General features: G+C 50.8%; 1 protein-coding gene across 1 annotated transcript in view; it reads left to right on the forward strand.

Annotated features, from left to right (window-relative positions):
• Positions 1 to 857: 857 nt before the first annotated feature.
• Positions 858 to 6,674, forward strand: part of emp2 (epithelial membrane protein 2) — a 42,386-nt gene continuing 36,569 nt past the window's right edge. The window contains exon 1 of the mRNA XM_056288530.1: positions 858 to 918. The gene's annotated coding sequence lies outside the window, so the exon portion shown is untranslated. The remainder of the gene's footprint in view (positions 919 to 6,674) is intronic.

Here is a 6,674-nt window from a genome sequence, read left to right on the forward strand (position 1 = left end):
CTCAGTCTTCTCTCCTTTTCCCCTTTTTCTTTTTTCCCCATCTCTACCTTTATGGCTCCTTTATCTCTCTCTCCTCCTCCTCCTCCTCTTCCAATTTTCCCTTCACTCTTTCTGTTCTTCTTGTCAGCTCCTCCGGCTATTGACCTTCAATTAACAGCCATCTTCCTCTCTCTCTCTCTCTCTCTCTCTCTCTCTCTCTCTCTCTCTCTCTCTCTCTCTCTCTCTCTCTTTCTGACCTGCTGTTACTCATCCTCTTAACTCGTTTCTTTCTTTCCTTTTCCCGCGTGGGCTTTTCTTTCCCTCCTTCTGTCCTCATTGTGAGAACATGGAAATAACCAAGTATATTCCGACTTCCCAACATCCCTCTGCCGTTCTTACTAGCGCTTCTCCCGCCAGCGAAACTCCTGTCGCCACACTCCTCGTGTCACTGCCCCTCTCCTCGCGCACGCGCACTCAAGAACGCACGCACGCACGCACATACACACACTCGTGCTCGCTAGCGTGCACGCATAGTTATGCGCGCGCGCACACTCGTGCTCGCTAGCGTGCACGCATAGCTCTGCACGCGCACAAACGGACGAGCGCGCGCGCGCCTCCTTGCAGCATATTAAATTCGAGACCACACCCAACACCAGCCCAACCACGCGCGTCCGCGACCAGGGCGGAGTGAACGCGCGTTTCCAGCGTTTCCCCCCCCCTTTTCCCTCCTCCTCCTCCTCCTCCTCGACTCGGAGGCGCAGAGTTTCTCTCCGTTTAGTCACGTTTGTTGGCTCCGCACGCACCTCTCCTCTCCTCTCCTGCCTCTCTTCTCTCTTTACCTCTCCTTTAATCGGACCCACTTCCTCCCCCCCTCCCCCCCCACACGCACACACATCTGGACGCACGCGGCTCCCCGGTTCGTTCCCCGCTTGAGATCAGGTGAGTAGATGCCTCGCGCTTCAGCAGCCTCGCGCTTCAGCAGCCTCGCGCTAAACTTTGCGCATCGTTCGAGTCTTGCGGAGAACTTTAATATGAGCGCGTCTTTCTTCCATAGTCGCGTTATAACTCAACAGGCTGGCTCTGCCTTCTCGGGGCGGCTGTTAGGGGTGTGTGTGTGTGTGTGTGTGTGTGTGTGTGTGTGTGTGTGTGTGTGTGTGTGTGTGTGTGTTGTAGGTAGGTAGGTAGGTACTATGGCTATGGTCGGGCGGCTCACAGCTGTTGAGTGCGTCCAAGCTTTGTTCCCCGGCTTTGGAAAAGGGGCGTGGTCGGCTGTACCGTGCGTGTATGTGTGATGGTGCGAATCCAATAATTGCAGAAGTTAGAGGGACATTTTCAGGGCGAAGCTGTCTCCCTGTGCAGCCTGCTGAAGTGTGCATGGCGAGAAGCGTAAAAACTCTGGGTGTGTGTGTGTGTCTGTGTGTGTGTGTGTGTGTTATTTGCATGCATATATTACTGAGAGTTGGTCTGTATACTGCTGATGTCGTCGCCGCATCACGTGAAGTTGAAATCAACTCCACGCACGCACACACACACACACACACACGCACACAGAGCCACCCAGAAGTTTCCTTAAACTGACATTTAACACCTCCTCTCTGGCTGGCAAAGTTGCGATGTGCTGCTGGCGCGTCCCTCGTTTCGTGCAGGGCGCCCCCGTGTGTTTGAAATGGGAATAGCGTCTTTTGCATCGTGAGCAGAGATGAGGATGTGGAACAGGTTGCCTACTCTTCAGTGGGAGGCGGGGGGGGGTTGATCCTCTTGAAACGTGAGACCAATATGAGCTAGTTGCTGGGCAGCCAAGTTGTTTCATATCCTCGTCGTTTAAGGAATGTTAGTATTCCATTTAAAGCACCGAGGTGACGGCAGCAGGAAAAGATCCAGTTTTCCCAAAGCTGATGTCTGAAATCCTGCTGCTCCGCCCATGAGTACTGTGTGTGTTATCACAACAAACAAAAAGGGTTTGTGCACACATCACACTGTGTAACATACAATCATATGGACACACACACACACACTCATTCTCTGTCATTCACACACACACACACTGACAGATAGATGGATGGATGGATAGATAGCATTTTTGTACTTTCATCATCATGATTGTGAAAAGTGAGGTGAGACCTCTGTGTGTGTGTGTGTGTGTGTGTGTGTGTGTGTGTGTGTGTGTGTGTGTGTGTGTGTGTGTGTGTGTGTGTTGCAACAGTCTGCAGTGATTGTGGTGTGGCTTGTGAAAGTACAGCTACGAGAGAAACACGAGCCTCAGATCCAGTTCCATTTAAATTGCACCACTGGAGCAAAGTGTGGCCAAGGTTTGCACAATGTGCAGAACTGGTCAAGAAATCACTTTCTGCTATCGCACAACACTTCACACAACATGCAGAACTGGTCAAGAAATCACTTTCTGCAATCGCACAACACTTCACACAACATGCAGAACTGGTCAAGAAATCACTTTCTGCTATCGCACAACACTTCACACAACATGCAGAACCGGTCAAGAAATCACTTTCTGCTATCACACCACACTTAAAACAACATGCAGAACTGGTCAAGAAATCACTTTCTGGTATCACAACGTGCAGAACTGGTCAAGAAATCACTTTCTGCTATCGCACAACACTCGCACAACGTGCAGAACTGGTCAAGAAATCACTTTCTGCTATCGCACAACACTCACACAACGTGCAGAACTGGTCAAGCAATCACTTTCTGCTATCACACCACACTTAACACAACGTGCAGAACTGGTCAAGAAATCACTTTCTGCTGTCACACAACACTTAACACAACGTGCAGAACTGGTCAAGAAATCACTTTCTGGTATCACACAACACTCACACAACAGGATGATGGATGAAGAGGAGGACTGGAATTTGTGGAAATGACTGCAGACATGTTTTTTATGTTATCACAGACAGGCAGCGCTTTCAGGGTTACAGTCCTTCCTGCCTGTCTGCCTGCCTGCCTGCCTGCCTGTCTGCCTACCTGTCTGTCTGTCTGTCTGCCTGCCTGCCTGTCTGTCTACCTGCCTGCCTGTCTACCTGCCTGTCTGCCTGCCTGTCTGCCTGCCTGCCTGTCTGTCTGTCTACCTGCCTGCCTGCCTGCCTGCCTGTCTGTCTGTCTACCTGCCTGTCTGTCTACCTGTCTACCTGCCTGCCTGTCTGTCTACCTGCCTGTCTGTCTGTCTGTCTGCCTGCCTGCCTGCCTGCCTGTCTGTCTGTCTGTCTGTCTGTCTGTCTGTCTGTCTGTCTGTCTGTCTGTCTGTCTGTCTGTCTACCTGCCTGTCTGTCTACCTGCCTGCCTGTCTGCCTGCCTGCCTGCCTGCCTGTCTGTCTGTCTGTCTGTCTGTCTGTCTGTCTGTCTGTCTGTCTTCTTTCTCCTCATGTCTTTTCACCCTTCATGGCTATAAGAAAGCAACAGTAGCTGTTGCATAGGTGCGTGTGTGTGTGTGTGTGTGTGTGTGTAAATGTTCCTCAGTATTTTGAATAGTGTGCTCAAATATTTGGGTGCATGTTTGTGTTTAGGTGTGTGTTTGTGTTTAGGTGTGTGTGTGTGTGTGTGTGTGGGGGGGGGGGCATCGAGGTTGTTCCAGTGCGTTGTGTTTTTGTATTGTGAACTGTATGTGTAGTATGTGAGTCTATTATGGGTAGACTGTATTAAGAATTGTTTGGTGTTGTGCATCTTTGTGTGTGCATGTGTGTGTGTGTGTGTGTGTGTGTTTGTTTGTTTGCGAAAGCGGTTGTTGTGGTGGTTTGTGTGTTTGTTGACAGGAATCCAAAAAGAATGAAATGCAGATGTGCGACACCACATGATGTGGTTACTACTGTGGAGAGATTGAACACACACATGCACCCATGCACGCACACACACACGTGCACGCACGCACACACACACACACGTGCACGCACGCATGGTTTGGAGTTAGAATTGAGAATATAATATCCTCCAAAGGAAAGGGGGAAAAAATCTCGCTTAGGCTGAGAAAACAAACAGCGCCACGTGAGGCACAGGTTTGAATATAGCCATGAGTCGGGCTTTATTAACGTTTTCCTCCAAGACCCTGTTTCAAAGATCTGATGGCAATCGTTGTAGGGTTGGGTTTTTTTTGTTTTTCTTTTTTACAAAATAGGGGAACAAATCTAGCGTAAGCAAACCTCTGTCCAGGCGCCCTGCAGCAGCTTAGTAGGTCACCGAAGACGCAGAAGGCCCTGCTGGAGTCGGACCGACGAACCGTCCGTTTAGCAGTCAGCGCTGTCGGAGTTTATGACACAACTTTCCATTTACAACTTTCCAAATACAGTCGAGCTCAGCCCTGCGGTGGATCTGTGTTTTGAGGGCCGCCTGCTTTGCTGCGTCAGAGCAAAAGATGCCCCGCAAGCAATTCCTCCTCGCTGAAAGGTAGAAAATGTTACTCTCAGTCCTCACACGAAATGCCAGAGGAGGGAAACTAGCCTCGCCCGCACTTTGCAATGAGACACACTTTGTTAAAGGGTTTATCTGGGGTTACTTGTGACTTTGTAATGGTTGATAACTCATCGGTTAACATGCAACGCATTGATAAAAAGACTCTTTGGGTTGCCAGATTAGGAGCCCACATTTTATCAGTACGAGATAGTCTGAGGGCGAGACTATCTTGAGATAGTCTGAGGGACACCGGAGGGTGTGCTCCAATTCTCGGGGCATCACACTGCTCAGCCTCCCAGGGAAAGTCTACTCTAGGGTGCTGGAAAAGGAGGCTCCGACCGATTGTCGAACCTCGGATCCAGGAGGAACAATGCGGATTCTGTCCTGGCCGTGGAACAACGGACCAACTCTTTACCCTTGTGGAAGTGCTGATGGGGGCATGGGAGTTTGACCAGCCAGTCTACATGTGTTTTGTGGACTTGGAGAAGGCTTAGGACCGTGTACCCCGGGGCAATCTGTGGGGGGTACTGCGGGAGTATGGGGTACCGGGGCAGTTGCTACAAGCCATCCGGTCCTTGTATAACCAAAGTGAGAGCTGTGTCCGCATTCTCGGCACAGAGTCAAACACGTTTTCGGTGGGTGTCGGACTCCACCAAGGTTGTCCCTTGTCTCCGATTCTGTTTGTGATGTTCATGGACAGGCTCTCAAGGCGCGGCCAAGGCGAGGAACCTCAGAATTGCATGTCTGCTCTTCGCAGATGATGTGGTTTTGCTGGCTTCATCAGAACGCCACCTCCAGCGCACACTGGGGTGGTTTGCAGCTGAGTGTGAAATGGCCGGCATGAGAGTCAGCACCTCCCAAGTCTGAGGCCATGGTTCTCTCCCAAGAAAATGGTGGATTGCTCCCTCCGGGTTGGGGACGAGTTGTTGCCTCAAGTGATGGAGTTCAAGTATCTCGGGGTCTTGTCCTTGTTCTTGTTGATGGTAGGATGGAGCAGGAGATTGATGGGCGGCTTGGTGCAGCATCAGCAGTAATGCGGATGTTGTACCAGACAGTTGTGGTGAAGCGGGAGCTGAGCTGGAAGGCAAAGCTCTCAATTTACCAGTCAATCTTCATTCCAACCCTCAACTATGGTCATGAGCTTTGGGTAGTGACCAAAAGGGTGGGATCGCAGATACAAGAGGCTAAAATGAGTTTCCTACGTAGGGTGTCTGGGCTCAACCTTAGAGACAGGGTGAGGAGCTCGGACATCCGGAGGGAGCTCGGAGTACAGCCGCCGCTCCTTCAAGTCGAAAGGAGCCAGTTGAGGTGGTCTGGGCATCTGATTAGGATGCCTCCTGGGCGCCTACCTTTGGAGGTTTTCCGGGCACGTCCAACTGGGAGGAGATCCCGGGGTAGACCCAGAACTCTCTGGAGGGACTACATGGCCAATCTGGCCCGGGAACGCCTTGGAATCCCCCAGGAGGAGCTGGAGGGCGTTGCTGGGGGTGGTTTCTGAGACAATGACGCTTTCGTACTGATAAAATGTTGGCTCCTAACCTGGTGACCCCAAAACGTCTTTTGTTTACGGATTAAAACAGATTATTACTGATTTATAACACTTTAATGAAAGCGTTATTAACCGTTAATAACCATGTATTAAACCCTTATATAAAGAATGCCTTATTGTAAAGAGGTAGGCCGACCCTAATCTCAGTTACAGATCCCAGGAGTTGCTGATTAATCTGTAAGGGACATGTTATTGATCGTACGTCTTAGTGTAAATGGCACCCCTGACGCATAGTGGGAAGGATTTCCTTTCGCTTTAGTGATAGATGTTTGAATATGTAAATTTTTTTTGGACTTTTCCCCCCTTTTTCTCCCCAATTGTACCTTGTCAATTACCCCACTCCTCTTTGAGCTGTCCCAGTCGCTGCTCCACCCCCTCTGCCGATCCGGGGAGGGCTGCAGACTACCACATGCTTCCTCCAATACATGCGGAGTCGCCAGCCGCTTCTTTTCACCTGACAGTGAGGAGTTTCACCAGGGGGACGCAGCACGTGGGAGGATCACGCTATTCCCCCCCAGTTCCCCGTCCCCCCTGAACAGACACCCCGACCCACCAGAGGAGGCGCTAGTGCAGCGACTAGGACACACACCCACATCCGGCTTCCCACCCGCAGACACGGCCAATTGTGTCTGTAGGGACGCCCGACCAAGCCGGAGGTAACACAGGGATTCGAACCGGCGATCCCCGTGTTCGTAGACAACGGAATATGAATATGTCCATTTTAATGACAACCCTTGTGAGC

This window comes from Lampris incognitus, chromosome 10 (assembly GCF_029633865.1).
Source record: "Lampris incognitus isolate fLamInc1 chromosome 10, fLamInc1.hap2, whole genome shotgun sequence".
NCBI classification, from domain to species: Eukaryota; Metazoa; Chordata; class Actinopteri; order Lampriformes; family Lampridae; genus Lampris; species Lampris incognitus.